Raw genomic sequence first — 27,147 nt, 5'->3', positions numbered from 1 at the left:
AATTTTAACCTCAAAAGAAGCAGCCTTTTGTTTTACCCCCAATCTCGGCGGCCTGGACAAGTATTAACAAAGTCTATCAACGCGGGGCTAATTCCCGGATTATAAAAGATGACTGTGAAAGATGAGTAAGGACTTCAGGCTTCTCTCCAGTCCTTCCTAGCACCACACTTGGGCTGAGCTGCCGAGATACAATTTTCTTGATGCCTCATCTCCCCCTTTCCTCCCGCCCCACGCAGTTCTACCGGAGGGGGGTCCTACGCGCCAATCAAGATGCTCTCGGCTCTGGGTCCGGGGAGCGTCCGCAGTCAGGACCACCTTCCATTCTTCCCCGCGAGGCCCCGGCCACCCTCAGATCCCAGGACTCCTCCGTCGGGACCGCGCAGCTCCCCGCTCCCTCGCCCAGCGTCTCCCCACCCCCATCCTAGTTCCCGCCGGGTCAGCGCCAGGCCGAGGCCGGTCACTGCCCGGCAGTGACCCGGGCCGGGCGCGAGCCCAGGGCGGGGACGGGGCGAGCGCGCGCCGGCGAGGCCCCGCCCCATCGCCAGATGCGGCGCCGCGGGTGCGCGGTGATTGGCGGGCGCGGCCGCGGGATGAATGGGGTGACCGCGGCGGGGGAGCGGGGTGGGGACGCGGTCGGCGCGGGGCGGGGGCGGCACCGCCCTGCGCCGCGGGCGGTTAACGGTCCCCAAGCCCTGCGAATGGAGGAGGGGCCCTCGCGGGGGCTCTGGTCCCCGCCCGCCGGGCAGGCTTGTCGGGGCTCGGAAGTGATGGGGGTGTCCCCAGGGGGGTTGCGGTCCAGACTCGTGGGAGGGTTGGGGGCAGAGTCAGCCAGAAGCCCCGCCGGCCCCGCGGGCCAGCGACAAAAGGCGTCCCCGCCCCTGAGGATCCCTCCCCGGCGCCCGGATCACATTGTGCAAAGATGGCCCGGAGCTCCTCCGAGGAAGGGCTCTGATTGAAATCCTTGTCCAGACACGCAGCTTTTTTCCCTCCCTACACCAATACCAGTTTTTGACTTCATATTTTACATTCGGTCATCCAGCAAACATCTATTGAACGCATACTTTGTGCCTGGCACACCCCAGTGAACAAGGCGGACTTGTTTTTGCCATCCCGAAGTTTAAAGGCTAATTGGGAAGGTAGGGATAAAAATAGTAAGTAAAACAATCGCAGATTGTGCGAAGTGCTGTGAATTGAGGGTAAACTAGGGGCTGAGGGAAGGGAGATGAGAAGGGACTGATATTAAGAGACCTATCTGAAAAGGTGACTTTCAAGTTGAAGCTTGAAAGAGGGGAGGTGGGCAGTTTTAAGCAGAGGGTAGAGCCTTGGCAAAGACCCTGCTGCTTCCAAACCCTTTTCTCATCCTCTCCAACATCTAAATTTCCGCGGCACTTCTCAAGGTACATCACTTTTTTTTTTTTTACCAAGTATTCTAGTTTTATTAACTAAATTCCTGGCACGTACTAGGTCCCCAAAGAACATTCAGTAAGTACCAACTTAGCATCCACTGACTCGCAGGAACGCTGCTACATGCCCAGGTTAATTTAAAAAAGCAAATAGAGCAGGGGGAAGGTATGGGCCAAGTGGTAGACCCCATGCTTAGCATGACTGATGTCCTGAGTTCAATCCCCGGTAGCTCCTCTAAAAAGTGAATTAGTAAATCTAATCACCTCCCCCCACCAAAAAATAAAAATAAGCAAAGAAAGAAAAGTGAATACTGTTTCCTGAGTATTCATTTTGTCCTTTTGTGCTTTTCCCCATACACTCACTGTCGCACCCTTTATCCCCAGGCTTCGAGAATTTTTCTTGATTTATTTAACCACCACCCCACTTTCCAGGCTTTCTTCCTTTCAGAGCTTAATTGGCTGGTCCAATCATCTAATTGGGTCTACCCATTAGTGGATGAAAGGACAATGCATTATTCTTCCCATATAATGTTTATGTTTGTTTTTATGTTGGGGTTTTTAAAGTAACCTGTAATGCCTCAATTCAGAGTAATAAATAAAAATCTGAGGCACTTAACCAACCCCTGACTTGAAAAAAATGTTTATTGATGTTGAGATGAGAATGAAGATTCCTTCCCAGCAGCCTTCATTCAATGAATTTGTTTATAGGATGGCCTGCCTTCATCTGTTATGTCTTCTTTTTCAAATTTGGCAACCGATCCCTGTATGAGTAAATAATTTTTTTTTGTGATATCAGAAAACCATATTGGGAAAGGCAAATTCTTCTAACAAGAATATTGACATAGTTATCAAAATACTAGTCATACCTTGATTGTTCAGACAAGCAGAGTAAATAAACTTGATTTAAATTCTTCTGTCTCTGACTTCCGTTTTTAAAAGTAAAACTATTAATGTTATCACTCTTAGTTATTTTCTGCTTCGTAACTATTATCCCACAGCTTGGTGGCTTGAACCATTTTTTATCTCAAAGCTTCTGTAGGTGAGGAATTGGGGTGCTGCTTACTTAGGTGGGTTCTCTACTCCAGAGTTTCTCTCAGACCACAATCAGGACACCCACTGGGCCTGTGGTCAGTCATCTCCAGGCTTTGCTGGGGAAGGACCCACTTCCAAGTTCACCCAAGTGGCTGTTAGCAAGATTCTGTTCCTTGTAGGCTGTCATACAGAGGATCTCAGTTCCTACCCATTGGCCAGAGACCACCCTTAGTTTTTTTATTATGTGAGCATCTCCAATAGGGCCCCTTGTTTCATTAAAGGATGCAAGTCAAGAAGCAATATAGAGAGTACCAATGAGATAGAAGTCACTCCTACCTAATCTTAGAAGTGTCATTCCATCATTTTTGCCATGTTCTATCTGTTAGGGACAAGTGACTAGGTCTAGCCCATGGATATGAGTACCAATCTGGTGCCAGAGATCATTGGGGGCACTTTCAGAAGCTGCCTACTTTATTATTAAAGCACATTTTTTTAGGGGGAAGATAATTAGGTTTTATTTATTCTATTTTTAGAGGAGGTACTGGGGATTAAACCCAGGACCTCGTGCAACCTAAGCACACACTCTAACACTTGAGCTATACCCTCCCCATGAAGCACATTACACTGATGAAATAAATCTGGGGCACCAAAAGTCTTTCTTGCATATCCTGAAACAGCTGCCTATGTTTTATTTGCTCTCTTTACCATGAAGAAAGTAAATGGTCTTTGAAAGTCTAGTTCACTAAACATTTGTTGACTGCCTACTGTGTATCTGGCATAGCGTAATGCTAGAGATACAAAAATAAGTGACACATTTTCTGGCCTCAAGTTGGGAAAGAGAGGGATGAGCAAGTAAGTGCAGGCTTAGTATTATCAGTGATAAAACAAAGGCCTGCACAGACTACTCTGGTTAAAGGGAGAACAGGAAAGAATGATTCTGTTCTAGGTCACATTCAGGACGTAAAAAGGGTAGGAGGAGGTAGACAGAAAAATGAAAAGATTAGATACAGATTAAGACTAGGTAGTGGGGGAGGATATTGCTCAAGTGGTAGAGCTCATGCTTAGCATACACAAGGTTTAATCCCCAGGATCTCCTCTAAAATTAAATCAATAAGTAAACCTAATCACATCCCCAACCCTTGCAAAAAAAAAAAAAAAAAAAGACTACATAGAAGTTACTGTTACTGATCAGCAAAATGCACAAGAAGTAATTTATTTTATTCTTTTATTCTCTAGACTTTAAAGAGCCTAAAATTGCCTCAATTTTATATGTATAAGGTATCTATTTGGCAGCTTTTAAGGTTGTATAGCTGAGTTCATTTGATTAAAAGCCATCTGATGGAGGGCAGTGCATCATTTGACCACTCAGATTAGAAGACAAGAGAATCCAGAAATAGTTTAAATTGTTCACTCATTCAGCAGGAAAAACTTATCATTAATGGGAACAGTGTTCTCTATTAACTGGCAAGAAAATTGACTGAGTGAACCTGACATTAGAGAATATGTGAATTTCAAAAAAGAAAAAAAAAAGTGCTTCGCAATCAGATGCCAAGCAGTAGTTTGCAGAAATAATCAACTTGCAACACACATTTGTAGACTTCACTTGCCATGTGAGATGCTACACTCACTCTCAGCAAAATGGAAACTTGAGATTTGAAAAGAAATGGCACTGCTAGTTTCTGACATGTAAGAACATGTCTAATAGTGTAGGTGCACAAAAGCAAGGCATTTTATGACACATTATGCATAGAACGAATTCATCACATGACCTAGAATGGTTAAATTACTTAGTTGGCTAATATTTGGAGAACTTGTTTTTAAAGTGACAGAATTAGGGCAAAGCATATTCTGTACTATATCAACAGCTCCAGGATCATCTAGAACACTTAACAGAACACACTGCTCGACTGGAACATAGTATACACCAGTAGGAACACCAGTATGTTCCTCACAACAGAACCACATCACTACTCTTTGCCAGTTGCACACAGTTTGGGGCTAGAAGTTTGATTATCATCTGCTTTTCTCTATTTCCTAGAAAACTTTAGTTCCTTAACATGTTACAGAATGAAATATATCAACTAAGAAATTTCTCTTCCGATAACCAGCAAAGTGAAAGACACATTGAGAAGCTGTCATGATGTAAAAATCTTATCTTTAACGTAGGTCAACATGTAAAGAAGTTGAGACTTGAGACCTGAATTCAATCATAATTCTACACTAGCTGGCTTTGTAGCCTTGGGATGCCGCTGAACTCTCCTGTGGCTCAGTGTTCTCATCTCATTCTGGTGCTGAAAGGAGAGTGTAGTGGGAATGGCCTTAGACATGGAAAAGTAATAAAAAGAAAAAGAACTGGTACCAAATTTGACTCATCATTGAAATAAATATCATAACAATTTCTATTTCAAGAGAAAGTGCTTGATATTCAAGTTAAGTGATGCATTTATAGATGAGTAAGGCATCTCAAATTCATATCAACTTTAGACAATGGTATGTCTTTTTCATCATAACCATAGCAATAATCTTTGTTCTCTTATAGCACTTTAAAAATATTAAATACTCTTTTGGAATGTGTTAACGTTTCAGATTCTAAAATTTCAGAAAGGTGGCAGGAAAAACTCATTATCATTAATGGGGACCAGGAAAATAACACCTGCCGATAATTTTTAACTTATTGCAATCAGTATCTTTTTTCTCTTAATTTTTGGCCAAATAGTACCTAGTAAAAGTATATCTTACGGACCTACATTTCAACTTTCCATTCATTTGTTAATTTACCCACTATATAAATATTGACTGAGCTCTTACCAGATGCCAGGCAGTGTTTCAAGCGCAAGGTTCCACGTAGCAGTGAACAGAACAAAATCTATGCCCTCAGTGAGTGTTTGGGGGGCAGTGAGGATAAGAGCAAACCTATAGTATTTCAGACAGTGATGAGTGCTAAGGAGAAAAACAGAGCAGAGTAAAATGGTTCCAGGATGTGGGAGGCAAGGAGGGAGGTGCTGCAAATTTAGAGGGTGACCAAGAAGAACTCTCTAATAGGATGACACATGCAGAGATCAGAGTGAAGCAAGGGTGTAAGACTTGGAAATTTCTGGGTTAGATTATTCTTGGTATAGGGGGTGAGTAAGTGCAAAGGTCCTGAGGCAGTTCTAGTGCTCAGTATGCTCAAGGAATAGGAACGAGGCCATTGTAGGTGGAAGACAGAGTAGCTTGAGAAGGTCCAAGAAATGGCACAGACCCTATATGCCGCTGTAAGGGTTTTGATTTTTTTACTCTTACTGAGATGAGTGTTTGACAGATGGTTTTAAGCAGACAGGTGACGTGATCTAGTTTTGCTTTTAAGAGGCTCTCTTGGGCTGCTGGGGTGGAAATAGACTAGAAGAAAAATGCAGAAGTAGAGGTCAAGTTAGGAGACTATTGCAAAATTCTGGGCAACAGTTGAGAGTGACCTAAACCGCTGGCTGTGGTAAAGATGGGTGAAGAGTAAACAGATTCTGGATATGTTCTGAAGATGGAGGAGGCAGGATTTGGCTAATGCATTGAAATGGGACATGAAAGGAAGAGAGGACCTACATGTAACTTTCAGGTGTTTGTCTTGAGAAATTAGCTGGATGGAGTTGTCATTTACAAAGCTGGGGAAGACAGGAGGAGTGGGTCTAGGGGAAAATCAAGAGTTCATTTTTTAAAAATTATTCTCAATTTGAGGTGCCTTTTAGACATCCGAGAGGAGAAGACATTAACAGGCAGGTATGTAGGTCTGGAATTCTGGGGAAAGGTCTGGGCTGGAGAAATACATTTGCGAGTCAGCAGAGTATAGATGGAATCCAGAGCCATAAAAGGGCGTGATACTATCACCTAGGAAGTAAATATAGACCCCTTTTGTTGCACAGTGGCTCCCGGACAGGATACTAAAGATTATAAAAGCAAGTAGAGGAGGAAGGACCAGAGAATCCAGAAATAGTTCAAATTGTTCACTCATTCAGCAGATATTTACAAGCATCTGCTATTTGCCGGAGGTTCTGCTAGACCCTGGGAAAACAACATGGCAGGCCAGGCATGGGCTGTGCCTTCCAGTAGCTCATATCCATCATGACGAACACTCAAGGACAGCGACAGAGATAAATCTGGGTACGTGTTGAATCGCAATGAAGAGGAGTAACAGCAAAGTAACAATGGAAGTACAGACCTAACCCAAGGTTTGAGGATGGAAGGACATTGCCTTTTAATCTCGGTCTCCAGCAAAGACAAGCCAAGCCAATGGGAAACCTGGCAACACGGTATCAGAAAATACAAATCAGGAAAAAAGAAAAAAAAAAAAAAGAAAGCAAGATCACAGGGAAGAAAAAGACAAGGCAGAGATTGAATAGAGGCATCCTTTGCATAAACCAGCTTATACTTGGCCTATGTTTTCGTCCACATTCAAATGTCCAGAGGCATGGATTTTATCTTGAAAGACAGGTTTCATGATGCCATGCAAACATCTTCCAAGCACATAGAATATATCCTCTTTAAGTGAAACAACATTCTTGTTAATTAGAATGGCATTCTAATGAAATCTTCAATCATATTTCTGAATTCAGCTTCAGACACTCAATCATTAGAACAAATTTCCCAATATTTCTCAATATTGAAGCAATCTTCTCACACACTTGGAAGTGTGTGGTTGGAGAAGATCTGGGACCACAGAAGGAAAATGCTGCCAGAATTCAAAACTAAAGAAAAGCAGGAGGAGGAAGGGGAGGAGGAATAAAACAGTTAACTATTTTATGAAGATAATTCAATGATCACTTCTTGGGGGACTACCACAGGGATGCCATAAGGAAACAGGCAAGAGTTACAGGGCTTTGTCGCTGCACCCTACCTGTTCACTTTTGATAGGCTGGTTATAAGGACTGGGATGGCTCCAGACCAGGTTCTAGGACCCAGATGGCCAGGAATCTGATTCTGATGCTCACTAAAACACTTTCTCTGAACCCTGGCATTGAATCCTAGGCATTCTTTTGATTTATTTAAAAAAAATACCCATAGTTAAGTTGGGGAGTCATTTCTTGCAGCTTTATCCGTGAATGTAATGGTGCTGCCATATGGAGTCATTCATACTGAGGTCATGGTAGTCAGTTTACACTAGAGGGTGTAAGATGAGCTGCATGTGGGCAGAAATCTCCCCTGAAGCATTGGGAACCCTAAGTCTCTGAATCGTGAAAGAATGAGAACATGACCTGGCTAACTTAGGGCTGAGAAGAGTCAATAGTCCTGGGATGTAACTGTCTGACCAAGGACTGGAATTCTGGAGAAGAAAGTGGAAGCACCTGTGTGATGATGGTGATGGTGAGGTTGGCAGTGAGAGTTCACGCCCTCATTCAGAACGTATTTCCTAAGCTCTTATTTTACACCAGGGACTGTGGTAAGATCTGTGGATAAATAATGAGCAAGATTCAACATGTTTCCCCCTCTAATGGAGTCTACAATCTAGAGCAGCAGTGTTTAAATTGGAGGTACAAACCCGCCCCATGGACTCAGCAAGATGGTACAGTCTGGAAACTACAGTACAGAGTGAAAAGTTCTATAATGGGAACCAAGATACACAGATAACCTAGACATCTGTCAGGGGCATGTGAAAAGGCGTTAGTTGTGGGGTGGGTAGGAATAAAATAATAGAACTTTACTTTAATCTTAAAATAGAAAAAAAAACCCTGTTTCATATTTAACGTATGACTTGACAGTTCTGTAAGTCCATAAAGCAGCTGTTTTGGAAAAATTGGCTTAAAACATTTTATTGATAGGTGAACACAATAAGATCAATAGTGTGTGGTGTAAAACTTGAGATTTTTGGAATATCACGTTAAATTGGAAACTTTTAAGAGCTGGAAAGATAGAACTTGGATACGGTGACAGAGCTGAACCAGCTCTGGCTTTGAAGTCATTCAGTGTTTGTGGAGTTGAATGGCATTCGACTGCTAAAATTCTATTTGAATATGTTTACATTACCTAATTTGTATATGGTTTGTACACCTGTATTTCGAGGGCAATGGCTCAGTACTGGGAACGCAGCTGGCACATGATAAACATTACATCGTAAAAAATGTAAAAGAATAAGTGTGCATACATTAAATGGTTGACTATGCTGGGTTGATGGACACGGAGTAGCAAAAATACAGCCAGAGAGCACAGGGAGAAAGGCTTAATTTCTGGGGCTTGATATGGGGGAAGCATAGGAAACAAGGCTGATGAAGGCCTTAAATTAACCGAGTGTCAATGAAAAACAGCAAGAATCTCCTACTTGTGTCCTGAACACAAAGCACTTTGTCTTACGTGTTTAAATTTGTCTAGCTGAAAACACGTCGCTTACCCCACCACTTTTCCTCCTTCTACAAGACTATGGAATAATTTCTAGAGTAGAAATTGAGCTGGTAGTGATCTCTAAGGAAAAATCAGAATCCATAAGAAAAATCGCGGTCAATCTATCACCTAGGAGTTAACGCTATAAGCATCCGTTTTGAGTGCTTTCTTGTTGCCTTATCTTGTTCGCTCCGGTGGTCTCTGTAGGCATCAAACCCTTTCAGTTAAAACCAAGGAGAACAGGCTCCCTTCCACAACGCGCGAGGTGACGGTACCAGCGTGGGCTTCTGCGGTCCAAACGCGGCCACGCGACCCTGACACGCCTGGTATTGACAGAATCAGAGTTCAGGGCATCGGGAACTTCAGTGTTGCTATTGCGCAGGCTCTGCGTTCCACGCAGGCTTATTAGGACCAAAGAGGATAAAATTGCCCAGAGACACGTGAACCGGAGGGGACCAACCCGGGCCACTGCCCCCCACAGCATCGGATTCTGGAATTTACAATCACGAAAGTTCTATTGTCTCGCGATTGGCTCCCGGGGCACATGACATCATAGCGCTTGATTCGGCCTCCGGGCGGCGATTGGCTGGCCGCGCCATTGTGACGTCACGGTCAGCCCACGTTCTGATTGTAGATATCAGCCTCTTCCCTCTTCCCTTCGCGGCAGCTCCTGCTGGCCGGTGCCTCCCTCCCGCCTCCTGCCGGCTCGGCTGGCCCTGGGCGCTGCCGCCGCCGCCTCGCCGCTTCTCCGAGTCGCCACCGCCGCCCTCGGGCTAAGAGGTAAGCGGGCAGCTCCGGGAAACTTCGCCCGGCCGCCGCTCGGCCATGACACCCACGCCGGCGCGCGGCCGGGACCGAGGGCTGCGACCCGCCGCTGGGTCCCGGACCCGGTGCGGACGAGCGGCTGCCGGCGCGGCCCGCGCTGCGCCCGCGTGGCGGAGGAGCCCGGCCCGCTCCCGGGCGCCGGGAGAGCCGTGCTGGCGCCTCGGGAGTTTCGGCGCGATGCTGTCTCACCTGTTCGGCGGGGGAAGCCGCGGGCGGGCAGTGTGCACGCTGACGGGCGCGGCTGGAACGCACCCCGCGCGCCGACGGAAGTCAGGGTGGGTGGGCTGCGCGCTCGGGTCAGCCCGCCCGAGCGGGATAAACTCGCGGCCGGAGGTCCGGGAAAGCGTCCCGAAAGCGATCTGGCTGCTTCGGGGGAGAACAAAACCCGGGTGAGCCGGGAGAACCTCTGCGGGGCCGCGGGGTCGCGGCAGGGGTCGGTGCGCTGCCCCTTCGTCCTTTCCTTTTCTCCCTTTCCCTCCTGCCTCTGCCCTTCCTGCCCCCGGAGGGAAGCCCTCTAGCCCGGGACCGCTTCTGTTTTTATTAAAATAGGACATCGGCAGCCAGCGGTCCTTGGGGAGGAGGAGGCCGGTGGGGAAGCGGTGGGGCGGGGACGCGAGAGCCACCTGGGCGGTCCTTACGGGAGTCTGGGGGCGGCGGAGGTGCGGGCGGGAGTGGCTCGGGGTCGGGGAAGCCCTGGGGTCGCGTTTGCTGCCAGTGACAAGACTAAGTGCCCTTTTACAGTTAGACGCCAATATGACTCAGCCCTCCCCACCCCACCCTCGCGTGCGCACGCCGGCCTCGGGGTGGAGGGAGTCGTGCCTGCAGCAAAAGTTGTTCTTTTAAACTGACTTGCAACCGATCCGTTCCGTGCCCTTGCACTCTTAAGGGTGGTGGTTTGTCCTTTTCAGGATTATACTTAAACTCAGTTCTCGGCTTCTTGCTTGCAGATTTGGAGACTGCATTTGGCCTGCTTTGGGGTCGGGGTAGGGGGTCCCGAATGGAAGGATCTAGGGAATGACTTACTAGCTGAGTTCGGAACCCAGGGATGCGGCGGGAGAGTGGTAGGAAGCGAGCAGCCTTAATTCTTTAATAGCAGGACGCGCTGCAGGAAGTGCTTTATAAGGTAGCAAGGAAGAGCTAATGTTGCTTGTTCGGTTTTGTAATTTGTTCCCCTAACCGCCCGGTAGTAACCTGTTGGTTTGCACTTGTTTTGCTTACACGTCAGCCAGCAGCATTCGGTGCAGAATCTACAAATACAGACACAGCTGGTGTTGCATTCGATGGCTGTGGACAAACACTAACTTACATCTGAGGTTAGGGAGCAAGCTGCTCACTTTTTTTTTTAGTCCACTTAGAGGCTGGCTGGGATTCTCCAAGAGAAAGCTCCGCACTCAAAAGAAAAATGTCACTCACGTCCCTTTTAGATTCTTACCCAGGTTATAGCTTCTCATTGCCAGGAATTTTACGGTTTTCCTTTTTTTTTTTTTTGCCTTTCTCTTTCTCAATGAGGACAAAAGAATGTTATTGGTGGTTACAGATTTTACAGAATATAGGAGGGAACTTTGCTGAAAAGTGAAAGTAGAAAGTGTATTAAGACTCGATGGTCAGAATTTTTTTCAAAAAAAGTACCTCATAACTTCAAACACTGTCCTCACCGCCGTGACTCAATTTCCTTGTCTGTAAATGGGGATTTCATGTTGCAGAATTGTTAGGGATTCCAAGAGAGGGTGAAATTGCCCAGCATGGGGCTTGCACAATAATGGTTTGATAAATGTTTCTTCTTCACTTATTTTTCTTCTTGGGGAAGGGAAAATGAGGTTTAGGGGATGTGACCAAGGACAAAGCTTGAGAATCTCAAATAACTGGGAAAATATTCAAAACTGAGTTTTCACAGACACTAATTCCAGTATCCCCACAAAGCCACTTTTGAAAATGAGGTGAGTTATCTCTCTGCTGGGGACCAACTGAGCTTCCTTTTCCTTTTTTTTTTTTTTTTTTTTGGTGTGGGGGGGGTTGTCATAGTTCTTAATTTTTTAATGTCTGCAAGAATCTTTTTTCCACTGCCTCCTCTTATCCTCTCAGCCTAACTGATTGTCCTCCTGTTTGTAGAGGTGAGTATCCATGCTTGGGTGTCTTATTTCCAACTTGAATTATACAAATCAAGGCAACTGTTTACCTTCCTTTAGGGTGACTTTGATGCCTAAGTAGATAGTAGAGAGAGTGTGAGTGGAAGTTTTACTTCTTTCTTTACTGTCTCTCTTTTCTTTCTTTCTTTTTTTTTTTTTTAATGAAGGTATTGGAGCCTGAACCCAGGATCTCGTCCATGCTAAGCATATGCTCTATCACCAAGCTATACCTGCCCCCGGATTTACTTCTTCCTTATTCAGTCACATCCTTCCTCTCCCCTAAGAAATTTTGTAATTATTTTTAATTCTTCCTTTGTGCCTATCAAGTCTTCTGTCATTGAAGGGATACTTTTTCCATTAGTTATCCATAAATAGGCCTGTCTTTGCATGCATTCAGTTTTAGGTATTATTGATGTGAACACCTTTCTGTTAATAGTAGTTGCTTTACATGCATAATTCTTACAGCCTCCCTGTAAGAATTGTTATCGCCTACCTCTTTTTTAAAGAATTGAGAACTAAGGCCTAGAGATGCCAGGTGACTTGTCCAGTTTCACATAGCTCTGTCTCCTGCAACATGCCTGCTCCCTGGTCTGTCCTTGTGCTGCTCGGATGGTCAGTGGGCTCTGTGCCATTTATGTAGCTCTGTAACTCAAAAATCTAACCTCATGATTAAAGATCCATTCTTCAGATCATTCAAGATGAACAACTTGCCATCTTTCAAATCTGTGTAAAGTCCTTTCCTTTTTAGCCCACACTTGATTCACTCTTATTAATTTATTGTCTTGTCAGTTACTGAGCATGTGCAGTGTGTGTCTGTGTGTGTTGGGGGGAGAGGTTGTATACAAAGTTGAATGACAGTTTCTGTCTACAGAGAGCTTCCTAAGTTAGCTTACACTTGAATCGTTTAATCTGAATCTTGGACTAAAAGGGGGTCAGAAGCTTATTTCTGGGGGACTTGTATCTTTGTGTCTGCAAACGCTTTGTGGCAGAGCTGGCCACGTTGGACGGATCAGTGCCTAGCACTGCTGAGTTGGTTAGGATGCTTTCCGTGCAAGAGACAGAAATTCCAGTTCAGATGGACTTAAATGACCACCTGACCTGAAAAGTCCTATATGCGGAACTTTTGCTCTGTTTTCTCTGAAGTCCTCTTCAGATGTTGGTCCATTTGCAAGATGACTGTCAGCTAAAGTCTGGCCCCCCCCCCCCAGCCCCTTTTACCGTACTCTCCTGTGGGAACTTGCTTTCCCACCACTTTCCGAAGAGGGGCCTTGGCCTTGAGGAGATTGATTGAGGCGTTGGTTACTTGAAGTAATAGCTGGAACAATAGGAATCTAATAACCTGGGGCCTGTCCCACACTGGGGAAGGGGCTCTAAGTTTCATCTCACCTACCTGGCCGCTAACTGCTCCTTCAGGGAGGGCCCCTGTGGACATGGTGAGGGGTGTGGCTGTAAAGGCCATCTGAGGATGTCAGACCCCATCAAAGAGATGATTGGATTAAATGAAACAGAACTGAATCAACATTTGAATTTAGCCTTATACATCATATGGAAATCCTATATATGCACAGAGATCAGAGGATGGGCATCTGGGAGGGAGTTTGGAGAGCAAACAGATGAGTCACTGGGCAAAAAGCAAGTAGCCCAGTTGCCTGAAGATTACAGGGCAGAAGTGGAAGGTTGCTAATAGTAAAGGTAAACTAACTTTCATTAAACTGTTTCTGAACGTCAAACCCTGCATTGAGCCCTTTTATGTGGATTTATCTCAAGTACTAGTTGTTGGTACTATGACTTTACAGGAGGGGAAGTGGAGGCTCAGAAAAGTTGAGACACTTGCCCAGGGTCACAGAGCATTCCGGCCCTGGGTGGTCTTGACCCCTAGCCTGCTCTCTTTCTTGAGATGTTGGACAACAGTACCACTGAAGCTTTTGAACTGGGAGTGCGTCGTGAATGCTGTGCTCCAAGAACATAACACAAGATTGTCAGAGTGTGTAGAATGGATTGGCGTGGACAGACACTAGGAATGTGGAGGGCGGACCAGGAGGCCAATGGGAAGGCCCCACCTGGAGCCGCAGCCATGAGCCCAGATAGGAGAGCGCTAATTGTACGAGAATGTTTCTAGGATAAAAGCTGCATGACTTGGAGACCAGTTGGATTGAGGGCCAGCGAGAGGAAGGGCCCTCTGAGGCCTGGGTGGTCGGAGAAATGTGATATCACAGAGGGAGGAGTAGGAAGAGGCTTTGTCACCATCCAGACAAGCCGTTTCTCCCTGGCCAGCCCCAGTTCCTCTTTGCAGCCAGTGTCTGTCCGCCACTTTCTGGCGGCCCTTCTGTGAGTACGTGTTTCCACCACATTTCATCCATTCTCGGTTTTTCACACCTTCACATAGCTTGCTAGAGATGCCGCTTACCATCAGTGGCATCTAAAAATCACACGAACACTGTTTCACTTTTTAATGTTGCCGAAGTCAGGACGCTTCCCACCTTTTAATGAAGTAAGCTGATGGGAAAAAGAAAGTCCCCGTCTTGCTGAAGCTCAGGGAGGCAGTTCCTGGCAGGGCCGGGGGTAAGAACCCAGGCCTCTGGGCTCCTTCCATCAGCTGGTTTACCTCAGCTCACATGAGAGGCATTAAGGTAAACATTGCCTCATCACACAGGATTATAGTAAAGCATGTGCATATTTCTGTGTTTTTGAAAAAGAAAGTAATTCAAGAAGATTAGAAGGCACGGTTGTCTAAGCAGGTGCGTCATCCTTGGGTGGAACCTGGCTGCCCTGGTTGCTTACCCGAAACCTGCCACCAGCCTTAAAAAAATCAACTCTGGGCTTTGATCTCTTCCTTTAAAAACGAAATATTAAACTAAGGTGATTTTCAAGTCCCTTTCGAAACTAAACTTTTTTGTTTTTGCTTTTGCCAAGAGCACATCCTTTGTTTGTATTTGACCAGGGATAGAGAATGGAAGTTGAAATCTTTAGGTCTCAGAAAGTGAGGTGTCAGACGGAAATGATAGTTTTCTCTGTAAGAGGTTAAACGTAGCTGAGCAAAGCCAGGTGTCAAGGAAGGTAAACTGACCTCATTTTGAGTTTCTGTCATAGAGTCTTCCCCACCCCACCCCGATTACCATGCTCTTTGGCTCCCAGGGGCACGTGTCCTCCATGGGAACACTGTCTGCATTTGCTTTTCAAAATGTGTGGTCCCTGGATTTAAAATATTCATACTAGGTAAGTTTTTAGAAAGACTGAATCCCTTTCTTTCCTCACCCCTCCCCTGCCAGTTCTGTTTAAGCACAGTTGTGTGTAATGTCTCAGTACTTGTTTTTTTGTTTCTTTTAAATGGAGGAACTGGGGATTGAACCCAGGACCTTGTGCATGCCAAGCACACGCTCTACCACTGAGCTACACCCTCCCCTCTGCCCTGTATTCCTTATATCTTAAGTTGGACCTCTCTGCCTTTTTGTGTCTTCTTGCTGCCTGGGATCCAGGACGTAGTTTCTTAAGATTTTTAGTGCTGGGACTGCCATGGTTCCTCTAGCTAGAGTATTTTCTTGAATCACCTGCCGTTTCTAAGCTGCGTTAGCACCCTCCCGCCAGCACTTGCCGGTCACCGGCTCCATCTCTGTTCAGTTCTGTCTTTGAACATCTTTTCTTTCCCCATCATCAGCAGTTTTATGTGGCCCAGGTCATCTCTGAGAAGTCCGTGCTAAACACACCTGATTACAAAACCCACACCGGAGAGCTGGCCACTCGGGACTTTATTTTGTCCGAGTTGTCCTGAACCCCGGACCACTTCCCACTTCTGTCTCCGCGTGGCCCGTGCTCCTGCAAAGTAATTGTTACCACTTTCTCCTTCCCCAGAGGACAGTTCTCATGACTCCGAATTCAATAATCCTTCAGTTGCTCCCCTGGGGCGTGCGGCAGGTGGCCTGTGTCCTGGGGTGGCGTTCAGGGCGCCTCTGCTGGAGGCTTTAGCAGAAGAAATACGTTACCTTCATACTCCTAGGAGTTGTCGACACTCGGATTTGCCCTGTTTGTGAGCTGAGCTGCACCTCTCTGAAAATTTGAGTTTACTTTTTACAGAACCTCCAAATGTTTATCTCTACTCTGGATCTGAGGTGTGTTTGTAAGAGCACTTACTATGTTTGTTTGTTTTTTTTTTAAGTTAGCAAAGCTGTAGGAAGGGGATTGGAGAAGAGGCCTTTCAGGTTGGCAGCCGCCCACCTGGGTAGGGTCCACTCTGCCCCTCGAGGCCGTGCGGGCCTGACGGGCCAGACACTTCGCATCCTTGAGGCATCTTTGTGGAACTTGCAGGTAAAGATACCTGTGCCGACCTGGGTGTTCAGACTGTCAGCATTATACATGAAAGTTAAATAGGGGGCTGCCTCAATTTGATGAATACAGTTAAAAAAAAAAAAGAGAGAGAAAAAAAGGGTAAATGTGGTCCAAAGTTACAAACTTCCAATTATAAGATGACTAGTGCTGAGAATGCGAAGTACAGCATGAAGTGATGGATGTCAACTGAACTTGCTGTGGCTGTCATTTCACAATAAATACATACAATTGGCCCTTCTTGTCTGCGGGTGGGGAACCTGTGGATACAAAGAGCTGACTGTACTATATACCATTTTATATAAGGGACTTGAAAGCATCCTAGTATTTGTGGAGGGTCCTGGAACCAGCCCTCTGTGGATAGAATGTTCATTGAAGCATTGTTTGTAATAGTGCCAGCTGAGAGTAAATTACACTACAGTTGGGCACTGTAATACCTAGCAACTTACAAAGAGGACGCTCTGGGGGTGCTGAGTATGCCCCGTGCAAGGTGCTTTTCTCACGTCTGTACATCTGCTCTTTGATTTTGGCCTCACCAAACCCCACGAGGTAGGTACCCCATTTCACAGATGAGGAAGCAAAGGCATAGGAAGGTTAAGAGACTTGTTCAAGGCTCCACAGCTGGCAGGTGGCAGGGGCAGGATTCAGACCCAGACTGATGAAGAGGGGCCTCCACCTGGGTTCGTAACAAGGTGTGTAAGGCCTGAGGGGTGTGGGCTGGGAGGGAGAGGCACCCGCATCCTCCAGGGAGGCTCCACCTCCGGACTGGTTTCCCGTGGGTGGAGGTGCACATCTCCTGTATTTCATCTGGATCACTCTGTCACAGGCTCGGTTCGAGGCTGCTTGTTCGGGATGTCTGAAATGACACCTTGCCCATCCCTTCAGTTCTCTTGGGATCCTGACTCTCCTGGAACTTCTTGGTGTTCTTTCTGGGTGTGGCTCACTAGGTCTGACGACACTGTGATGGCTGTAAGCACTGTAATTCCTAAAATACAAGGATCACCGAATTCACAGGATGGCTCATATATTAGGACAGAATGTGACCAGGTGATGAAACAACTGTTGGCTTTAGACACCTGTAGAGGAGATGGATGGATGGATGATTACTGGATTGTGTTTGCTTTTAAAAATGCCACATTGTGGCAGGCTTTTTTTTTTTTTTTCTCTTAGGTACAATCTAACCTTGCCTGTGCCTCATTCACCCCCACACTCGAACAGCAGTTATACAATGAGAGGATTTCGATGGAGTTTAAAAAGATAAATGTGTTTTCATGTCACTTCCTCATTTATGTTACACAGGTTTGAATTGAAATCTTTTAAGATATTTTCTCTTGAGGAGGTGTGTAACTTACCTTTGTTAATTATGTTTCTCTGCCCTCTTTTAATTTCAGCTGAGGCTGTAACACGGCCTTTGTACACTTTGTACAGATTAGGTTGGAGAATGAGATAATTTATTATGAATATTCAGGTGATCGCATCGGTTAAAAGACTGCAGTCAGATTAGAATTACAAAAAATGTTGCTTAAAAGCCTCTTAAATGTCTGTCTCCCAGCTGCAATTGCTGTCTGACTTGTATGTTAGAAATATGATTGAAGTAGAGCTCAGCCTTTTTAAGCAGGTCTTTAAGGGAACTGTCAGAGGCAGGCGGGGAATCTGATGTCCTGGTCTGCCATGGGCATTGATTGTCTGCTAGGATGCTTCAGCCAAGAAGGTGGTTGCGTTGTCAAACCGGTCCGAACTTCTCCAAATACCTGCTTAAAGAGAGTGTCTCAGGACCTCTGTGTACCCAAGAGAGCACTGTATGGACTATGCTTGCTTTGGAGGCTCCTTTTTTGTTGTCTTTGCAAGGGTGGTAGGTTTGGAAGAGACAGTGACCGCAGAAGAGGGTGGCTGTGAGTGCTGTGCACAGTGAGATAGACACTCTACACTGAGCCCTGGTACAGGGCTTCATGCCTGAGTTTACCATCATCTTGTAAATGGAACTGGTATGTTTCAAAGGGCTTCCCAAAATTCAGGACGCAGGTGAATAGTTGGGACATACTGTTGGAAAACCAGTCTTGGTGGGTGGTCTACTTGCCCATGGATTCAGGTACCCAGCCCCCACCCTTTGTCCATCTCAGACTGGATTTCTAACCTACTTCTTTCTTCTGCGCTCCGGATTCATAGCTTCTCATCAGCTGGGTTCACCTGGATGCACTGCAGACCTGTCCCCTGTTGGCCAGCGTGGTCAGACCACCACGGTCACCTGTTTGCCTGAGCCGCTGAGCTGACCACGGTGCCTGGGTCCTTCTCATCAGCCGCATCCTTCCTGCACTCCCTGTGGCCGTCAGGCACCGCGTGTTGTCCATCAGCTCTGCTCTGTCCCCCTCGCTCCTCCCGCCCCCCCACCCCCGCAGCACAGTGGTCCCGCCCTTGGTGACTACAGTTCCTGCCTCCTGTGTCCAGTTCCCACTGTACTGTCCCCGAGGTTGTCTGACCTGCTGATAATCACTGGTGGGTCACTCTCAACCCACCACCGACTCACATCCCCCAGACATGCCTCTTCCGCTCCCGCCTCTGCTCTGCACAGGCTGTGTCTGGATGCTTCCTTAACTGCTCCCTACCAACAGACAAAAAGACAAAAGTGAAGCAGACTGAAGAACAGAGAAAGCTCTGTTCTTCCGAAGTCAAACCCTCACACCCTGGAACCTTTGCTTTTGACTGAATCAGATGTTCCCGCCCCTTCCGGCCAGTATGACCTTGGTTATATATGTCCCCACCCTCCTCCTCCTCACAGTCAGGGCAGCGAGCCTTCTCCTCCCCTCCCTGCACCCCCAGGGCCTGCGCACTGTCTGGCCGGTGGTAAGCATCCGGCAGTTATCTGCCTGACTGTCTAAGTGTGTACCGTTGGCGTCTGATTAGCTCTGTGATCTGTGCTGATGGCTGTGTGAAGGTGACCTGACAGCCTGAGAAGCCTGTGACTGTGGACCCCTCCCCGCCTACCCCGGCCCCAGGGCCCTGGGTGGAGGCTGGCTACCCTGCTCAGGGCTGCTGTTCCCCCTGCCAGGCCGAAGGAGTAGAGCAGACGCTAGACATCCCCCTGCCCAGGCGCGGAGGATGCTTTTCTAACGTGCTGTTATACAGGACCTGGCTTATTTGCACGTTACATTGTAGAGCTCTCGGGGAACAAAGCCAGTGATCGACTGCAGGGGTCTCCCTGTGCCCGAGGACGGCGAGGGGGAGCGCTGGTGTCTAGTACCCAGCTACTCCGTGATCGGGGATGGAAGGAGCTGGCACTCTCTTTTAACTGTATTTATCTTGGCCACCGCATCAAGCACTGGTTAAAGTAGCCCATGCAGGTTGGACAGAGCCGTCCACCTCTGTGGCCGCGTGGTCATGGATTCACTGATCATCCACTCACTCACAGTTGAGGATTTCTTTTTTCTTTTTAATTGAAGTATAGTTGATTTACAACATAGCGTTAGTTTCTGGTGAACAGCACAGACTCAGTTATACATATATATTCTTTTTCATTATATGTGGAATCTGAACAATATGATTCAAATGAACTTAGTTAGAAAACAGAAACAGGGTCACAGACATAGAAAACAAACTTATGGCTGCCAAAGGGGAAAGGGCGGCCCGGGGGATAAATCAGGAGTTTGGGATCAGCCACACTACCAGGTATGAAATAAACACTGTTGAGAGTTTCTGTGTGCTGCCCTCTGCTGAGGTGCGTGGGTCCGGTGAAGACACGTGATATTACACCGCTGATGAAGTGATTCTGCTCCAGTGGGAGTGAGGTGTGTGCCTGCCACAGCGGATACTTGCTGCTACTGTGGATGTGGCCGTGTGGCTTGCAGTTAGCTTTGGGTACAAGTGACAGAGATCCCAGAATTACTGTGGCTTTAATAATGGGATGTCAAAACAAGGTAGAGGTTCGTGTTTCCCATAAGAGGCTGGGGAAGGGATGCAGGGCTGGCCTGACAAACCAAAGGTTCCTTCTCACTCGCTGTGTATCTGGCTTTGGGTGTGGCCTGTCTTCTAGGCAGCAGGATGGAGGAAGAGACAAAGAAAGTGGAAGGGGCGGGAGATTCATTGGTGCTTTCTCTGCCTCTGGACAATGTTGCTCACGTCTCCTTGGGTGGAACTTAAACATGCAGCCGCAGGGGGCTATAAGAGAGACCGGGAGATGGCGTCATGATTCTGGGTGGCTGTGGTCCGCTCACAGGCCTGCTACTCTGTCCAGGATTTGGGCCTCCCCTACTGGTCTGTACCTCAGGTGGTGGATGAGACGGTGCTGCCCACGTGGGCGTCCCAGCCTGGGGAGGATGCTGACAGGTGGACAGACACTAGCCCACAGTGAGGAGGACTGTGAGGAGCGCTGCCCAGGATGCTGTGGGCTCTGTAAATGGGAAGGGTGCCTGGAGAGTCAGCAGGAGAGGACATGGGCGTGCAGGCAGAGGCCCTGAGGTGCAGGGGCAGGTAGCCTGTGTGGAACTGAAAGTCAGGAACATCAGAGGAGAAAGCAGGGGCCACTTTGAGGGGTTTGGACATTTGGAGCCTTAATCTGGATTTCAGGAGGTGAGTAGCCTAGAAGGAGGCTTTTCTGAAGTGGGGAGGGGGAGCAACGTAGGATGGAGGCCAGGAAGACCCTCCAGAGGGGTTGTGCTAATCTCGTTGACGTGATGGTGGCCTTGACCAGATCACGGCCTTGGGGATCCAGAGAAGTGGATACACACCCTCCCAGTTTCATAGAGCCTAAGAACTGGGAACGGATGTAGACACTGGCCCACCTTTTCACCTGGCAGATGATGAGGGCAAAGTTGGGAGGTCAGGTGGTGCGGGCAGCACCGGGCCATCCCTCTGCCCAGGTGCTTTCCTCGGGTGCTTGTGGTCAGCAGAGTAACAGCCCCCAGAAGATGTACATGTCCTAATCCCAGCCCCTGTGAAGATGCTGGGTTCCAGGCCGAGGAGAATTAAAGGTTGCAGGTATAATTAAGGTTTCTGATCAGCTGACTGAAGCAGGGGGAGCATCCCCGATTACCCAGGGGGGCTCGGTGTAACCCCGAGGGTCCTGACGCTTGGAGGAGGGAGGTGGGGGAACTGGAAGCTGCGGGCATGGGGAGAGTTGGTCCGCTGTTGCTGGCCTTGAAGAAGGAGGAGGGACATGAGCGGAGAGATGTGCGCAGCCCCTGGAGGCTGGGAAAGGGTTCTCCCCTGAAGCCTCCAGAAAGGAACCCCTCACTGCTCCCAACTTGGTTGTGGTCCAGTGAGATCCGTTCGGCCTTCCGAGCTGTGAGGCGCACTTGTGTTGTTTTAAGCCACTTCGTTTGTGGTCCTTGGTTACAGCAGCGCTTGGAAATGGATACAGCTGCTGGTGCTTGTTTGCTGAGTGGGCACAGTGCTTTCAGAGGTCAGCGTGGCAGAGTCATGTATTAGATGCACTGGAGGGGGGGTTGTTCAGGAGCCCACGGAGGCTTAGAAGATGGTTCTGGCTAAGAGGTGACGAGGATGAGACAGGACAGGGGTGGGAGTTGGGGGATGGCTGGAATTGCAGGGCCCCTCAACAGGACCCGAAGCCCTGGGTGGCCTGGTACCCATGCAGGGTGCTCTCAGGGCTGGGTTCCTGGGAAGATTATTAGGCAGAAAGAAGGGGTCAGGAGGAAGGTTGACTTGTTGAGTTTGAGGTTAAGAAGCACCACACGTATTATAGGTAGATCAGGTGGAAACCAGTCCTTGGGGTGGGGCTGGAGTTACAGGATTGGGGGTCACTGGTCATGATTGGTTTGTACCCTCTAAATCTCTCCAGTAAAGAGACTCACCACCCTTTTGAAGAGTCTAACATGCCACATAACCTCAGAATTAAGATTTTTCCAGTGTTTTTTTTTACCTAAATTATTTTTGTTACCATTTGAATTCTGTGTATCTTTTAAAAAAATTTTTTTAGTAAATAAAAGGTCAATAGTAAAAATTTTTAAAAAAACAAATAAAAATAGCGTAACTCGTGACCCTTCCTTGCACATTTTACCCTGTGCCGCAGGTCATCGCCCCGGAAGCCTCGCTGGCTCTGGTTGGTCTTTGTCACCCAGCAGGTCACTGGGGGTCACATGCTCTGTCCCCTCCGGGTCCTGACCCGATCAGATCTCACCTACTGAGCTGGGGAAAATGGAGCCCTAAACAAAACTTGGCTTGTGCTAGAAAAAGGGGCATGGGTGGTAATTGCTGTAACATTTCCGCATCTGTTTTTTAAAACGTTAGTTTGCCACTGAGCCATATATGCACTTATTTTAGACGTGGTTGCATCCTGAAAGTTCTTGGTTTCTGAATCCCTTTGTTCTTCATAACGAACTTGGTTGTAATGATTGAAGTTACAGCCTATTTCCTGAGAAATGAGAGTGACCACATCACGCTGCTGTGTGGGATGTATGGCCACGAGGGATGTTTCCCTTTCCTACCTGTCTAGTGCTGCTGTCTTAGCCCTGTGATCACTGTCCTTCTGCCTGGTGGCAGTCACACCATATAATTGGAATTTACAAGTTTTCGGTGGGGACTGTATTGAATATAATTTTTTAAAAATGTAAAGCCTATAAAGAAAGATAAGAGTTAGGACGAATAATGACGCCCATACACCGTTCGTGAAAATCACTTTAATGTCAATGAGTTACTTGTATTTCATTCTCCAGTAAAGGAAATAGGATTAACGCAAGAGATCTCATTCGTTCTAAGTTAACCGACAAAACTTTGTATTCTCCCTTCCCTTTGCTCTTTGATTTGATTAAATAAGATTTACGGGTACTCCCTGTGGGCTATCCTTTACATTAATCAGTGTCCCCATAAAACAAAGCCCCCACAGCATCCAGGAAGCAGAAACCAGGTGCAGCAGGGCTGAGCCGGCTTGTGGGGGAGGCAGAGGCGGAAGCATTGGGGGTCCCTCCCTTATGCTCGTTTTTGACTTTTCCGCCATGCTGTTCCCTGTACGCGGTCAGGATTTTTTTTTTCTTTCTTGAAATCAGGTTGATTCCCCTAATGAGACAGTCTGCTTGGCATACAGGCATCTCTCTGTGACGCTTTCCAACTAAGACAGCAAACAGAGAAAACATTTTGTGGAGAGAAACCTGTAAAATATCTTCTCCATGTGCATGACCTAACTAAGGTGGACGCCCTGAGCTCTGATTGAAAAGCACCGGGTTTCCTCACAGCAGATGGGAGGACACAGTGTACTTTTTTTTAAAAAAAACATTTTTTAATTGAAGTACAGTCAGTTACAGTGTTGTGTTGGTTTCTGGTGTACTGTAGTGCACTTTTATAGCAAGGAAGTGTTAAACCTCACCCAGGATTTGTTCTCCCGTGGACACTGCCCTCTTTCAGAGGAACATGCATCTGGATTCTGTAGGTCATGCTTGGGGCGCGGAAACATCACAGGCAGATTCTTACTTCACAGGAGAAGGGACTGCCCTTCTGCTTGGCTGTGAAAATGTCCTTTTTTGGGGAAGGGGGAGTGGCAAGGGTTCTTATTTCATCACCTTTGGCCCCCTGCTTCCTTCTGCTGAGTGAGTTTCTTAATTTCTGCCACAGGAGGACCTCTGAGTGTCACCTTCACGTGCAAACTTCATCAGGCAGACTAGTTTTGATCATTTTGTGAAGTAAGTGTATCTGTCGGGTCCCATTCTCAGGTGGGATGATATTTAAAAGTGGATTCGTGTCCTCTGACAACGTGGGTCGCCTGCATGGGTGCTCTGTCGAGGGCTGTGGTGGTCGGTTTTTAAAATAAAAATCCAGACAGAAAAGAGTAAATTAAGGGGGTAAGATCTCAGTGTGGCACTCATAGCTTTTTAGATGTTCACTTTATTTACTTTTATTTATCCCATTCTCTCTACCATCTCTGCATTATAATATTTGGTCCTTCAGATCGTCTGTCTTTTGGAAGAATTTTTTAAATGCCTGATTTTCTTTTTGTTCCCTGCCTGTCTGATGGGTAGATACTTTTTTTTAAAATTACTGTTCATTTTAGGCAGCGCCCTTTTTCATTGCTGCATCATGCCCCCACATCTCCAGCGTATTCTGTGTAACCATTTAACCTTTATAATGTCATGTGCTACAGAAAGGTTCTTCTGGCCTTTCTGTGTGTCTGATCAGGTGGAGCTCTGCTCTGGGGACTCATGAACACAGCATCTCCCTCCCCCTTCCTTTTGCTCTCGGGGACGTCTTTCGAGATTGTCGTAACCTTGCGTTCTGTGGTGCCTGAGCAGGTACACGTTGAGCTGCTCCGTTCCAGATGCTGAGATGTTTCTGTGCGTTGCATTCTGCACTGTTCACTGTCATCGTCACCAGTCACAAGCAGTTATTGAGCCCTTGGAATGTGGCTCATGCAGGGCCTTTTCCATTTAAGTTTCCACTTAAGTAGCCGCATGTGGCCCCTGTCTTACTGGACGTGCAACTCCCAGGGTCTCTGACAGCTTCCTTTTGCTGACTCGTGCCCGCCTCGGTCTTGACTCCACAGTTTCTTGCAGACTCATCCGATTCATTTTCACAAGAGTTTTGTATATATTTTGTCTGTCAATTTCTGAGTGTTGTCGCAGGTAGGTTTCAGCACCTGTAGCCGGCTTCGCCGCCAGAAATGGAACTAGAGGGAATGTCGGAGTAAAAAAGTGGAGGTTGTTGATATTTTATGAAATCTTGTGATGATTCTAGGTGAGATTCGAGGGGAAGATGGTTAAGGGAAGGATTTTAGGTTGGAAAGACTTGAACAGATTTATCAGCTGAAAAAGAATCCTACAGAGAGAGGAAGTGGAAGGTAACGGGGGAATGGGAGTCAAATAGTAAATGCTTGGCGGCAGTTAGGGATCCTGAGAGCTGGTAGAGAGGCTGAGCCTCTCTGTATGAATTGGAAAGGAAAGTGTGTTTTTTAAGTATTTGAGTATTTTTTTTGATGTGAAAGTCACGTAATATGAAATTAACCATTTAAAAGTGGACAGCTCAGCAACACTGCGTTCACACACAGTGTTGTACTCTGACCACCTCTGTCCAATCCTGAAACATTTTCATCCCCCTCCCCCAAGTCAGCAGCCCTTCTCTGTCTTCCCTTCCCCCACAGCCTCCAGGCAACACTGATCTTTCCATCTTTGTGGACTTGCCTGTTCTGCGTATTTCGTGCAAATAGAATCATACATGTAGCCTTTTGTGTCTGGCTTCTTTTACTTGGCATTATGTTTCGAGGTCCCTGTTGTGTAATAAGAGACGGGACATTATAAGGAGAGGGAGTTTTGAGGGATTCACGCTGACAGCCTGAATCTCCATAAAACGAGTCAGTTCAGATGGTTGGGTTTACCGAGGAGCCTGGCTTCCCCCGGGGGCGGATGTGGTGTCCGGAGTGTTTGTGGAATGGCCGGCTGAGGTCCAGGCCAAGTGGACAACCCCCTCAAGAGCCAGTGCTGGGAGGATGGAGGCGCCCAAGATCTGGATCTGGTCATGGTGATCACCAGGAGTAAACTGACTGCCAGCGGGGGCGTGGGGGGAGGGTTGGGGAGGGGAGGAACCTGTAAGGCAAGACGGTGTTCTGTTTCCCAATGGGGTAAACTTGGGGCCCCAAGGTAGACCCGTCTGCCAGGTCCTCTGTCGGCAGACCTGGATCCCCCATGCTGCCTGCCCCATGAACAGGGGGATGGACCACATCTGAGGCGGGCGAGGTGGGAGCACTGTCATCCGGCCCTGCTGGCTGGGCGATGGCACTGCCCTGCTGCTCTGAGGGCTGCTCTGGCCACTGGAAACAGGGATGGACGGCCGACCTGGACGAGCTGGCCGCTTCCTCTGGTGAAGGTGGTAAAGCTGAGTCAGCCGCGGTTGGTGCCGAGAGCAGCGATGGAGATAGCAGTGTTGCCTGCGAGGCTGCCACGAGCCAGCTGCCTTCTCCCGACTGCCTGCTGAGTAGAGGTCACAGGACTTTCAGGGTCTCCCCTTGTGTCCCAAGTCTGCTCTCCAGCCTCTCCACCCAGTACCACTCACTCCCCAGATTCGCCCGTGTGCCAGGCGCTGAGCCGATACCTGTGAGCCAGACAGGCCCCGGCCCGGCCCCCGGGACCTAGGCCCTAACCAGAGCCTACTTGTGTCTGGGCCAGAGCCAGGCCTGGGTCCTGGGTGAAGCTGAGTCGGGAGGTTACCCTGTAGTGAAGGACCTTTCAGCAGAGCTGAGGTCAGGGAGACGGCAGGAGGCTAAGGGAGCTCGCCCTGCATTTGGGTATGAGTGTCTTGTGTTTGGCTTATGACACAGTAACAGTATCTGACCCTAGAATTTTGGACTGAAGGGTCATACGCATGTGGTTCTCCTCTGCAGTAGCTTTCCACGCATTGTTTTATTCCTGGACCGAAGTCTAAACTCAGGGGAGACTGGTCAGTGCTGAGTGGAGTGTGGAGCAAATAGCGCTTTGGAGGGTGAGGGGAGCACTGACCCTCCTGGTGGAACTTAACCCCGTGGGCTTTTCACCTCGAAAAGTAGGCCTGGGGGTGAGGCAGAATCAGGAGACCCGGTGATCATTAACACAGTGCCTCTGACTTTTTCAGTCCATGTAAGAGTGGGGTTGTTAGCGTCTAAAAAACTGTCCTTGGCTCCGGGTTAATCTGCACTCCCAGCCACTGAAGCATCCCCACGGCCTGTCTGGTGTTTTGCACATCTTCTGTGCGGATTCTTCCACCTCAGACCTCAAGCTCGTCCTCCTTTCCGACTCTGGAGATGGAGACATTCTGGTTTTTATGATCTCCCGTTCTTCAGCTAGGTTAGACTAGATAGTTTTCCCAAACTCTTTGCCATAGGTCTCTCTGTTTTGTTTCGATCATTTAACTGTGTATTCATGTTCTTAAAAGATACGTATTTTTAGTTCTATAAATTGATGTAGTTAATATCTAGAGATAGATCGATTGCTGATTTTATTATATGCTGCGTATCCATATTTTAAAGGCATAAGGGAAAAATTCATGACTCCTGCTGGCTCTGGAAACTGACCAAATGTGGCGGACACATTTCCCGTTCCAGGTCGTGTTATCCTCCAGGACACCAAACCAGAAGTTTCCCCTTGAGATCTTTTTTTCAGCCTTAGCCTCACCTAGATTACATTATCACCAGT

At 47.5% G+C, this 27,147-nt stretch overlaps 1 protein-coding gene and 1 non-coding gene across 3 annotated transcripts in view; one reads left to right on the top strand and one right to left on the bottom strand.

The window, feature by feature from the left end:
- The first annotated feature begins 9,404 nt into the window (after positions 1 to 9,404).
- The window catches only part of ELOVL5 (ELOVL fatty acid elongase 5), a 59,342-nt gene continuing 41,599 nt past the window's right edge, over positions 9,405 to 27,147 (top strand). The window contains exon 1 of one of the 2 annotated variants that reach the window (XM_032463280.1): positions 9,405 to 9,557. The gene's annotated coding sequence lies outside the window, so the exon portion shown is untranslated. Of the gene's footprint in view, positions 9,558 to 9,972; positions 9,992 to 27,147 lie in introns of those variants that run through there. The other variant, XM_032463281.1, reaches the window with a different exon arrangement.
- On the bottom strand, positions 15,057 to 15,128 carry TRNAA-GGC. The gene has a single exon. It is a non-coding gene; the product is annotated as a tRNA-Ala (tRNA).

Source organism: Camelus ferus, chromosome 20 (genome assembly GCF_009834535.1).
Source record: "Camelus ferus isolate YT-003-E chromosome 20, BCGSAC_Cfer_1.0, whole genome shotgun sequence".
Taxonomy (NCBI): Eukaryota; Metazoa; Chordata; class Mammalia; order Artiodactyla; family Camelidae; genus Camelus; species Camelus ferus.
The sequence above is the reverse complement of the archived record's forward strand: the minus strand, read 5'-3'. Positions and strand labels throughout refer to the sequence as shown.